Below are 709 nucleotides of genomic sequence, written 5' to 3' on the forward strand. Positions count from 1 at the left end.
CACTGAACTGTATCCTTAAAAATGGTTAGAATGGGAAATTTTGTTATGTATGTTTTACACAATAAAGAAAAAAGGAACTCCAAACGTTCTTTAATAAATGCCTTAAGTGGCCGAGCGCGGTGGCTCACGCCTGTAATCCCAGCACTTTGGGAGGCCAAGGCAGGCGGATCATCTGAGGTCAGGAGTTCAATAAAATTTAAAAACAATAAATTCCTTAAGCATCTTACAACCGTATTGGGAAGAGAAGAAGAAATCAGCAATGAGGGAGTGAAGCAGAGGCCTGGGAATCATGAAGATGTGGACAGAAAAGGAGGGACAATCAGGAGCCTCCCCTGGCCCAGCCCACACCGGCTGCAGGCCCAGGCCGCTGTTGCAGGGTTCTTCAAGGTAGAAAGCTCCAGTGCCCCACCCCAGGAGGGGGCTTCTCTCACATCCCAGCCCCTTGGGACGCTTTTTCTTCACTCGCTGGGCTGGGAGTCAAGAAGTCCTCAGTAGGAGTCCAGCCTCTGCAGCCTTGGTGCGTGTCTGCCAACAAAACCTTTTCCCTTTCTGGGCTTCAGGGTCATGCACATGTACCACAAGGAGGCTTCCCAACCTCTCTTCTTGCCCAAACACCGCATGATTCTCTTAGCGTTGATATAGCTCGTCCAGTTCACCCTGCCTGGATTCTAGAAGGAACCATGGTGCCCTGAAGGTCAAGCCCACAGTG

This window comes from Chlorocebus sabaeus, chromosome 23 (assembly GCF_047675955.1).
Source record: "Chlorocebus sabaeus isolate Y175 chromosome 23, mChlSab1.0.hap1, whole genome shotgun sequence".
Lineage (NCBI taxonomy): Eukaryota > Metazoa > Chordata > Mammalia > Primates > Cercopithecidae > Chlorocebus > Chlorocebus sabaeus.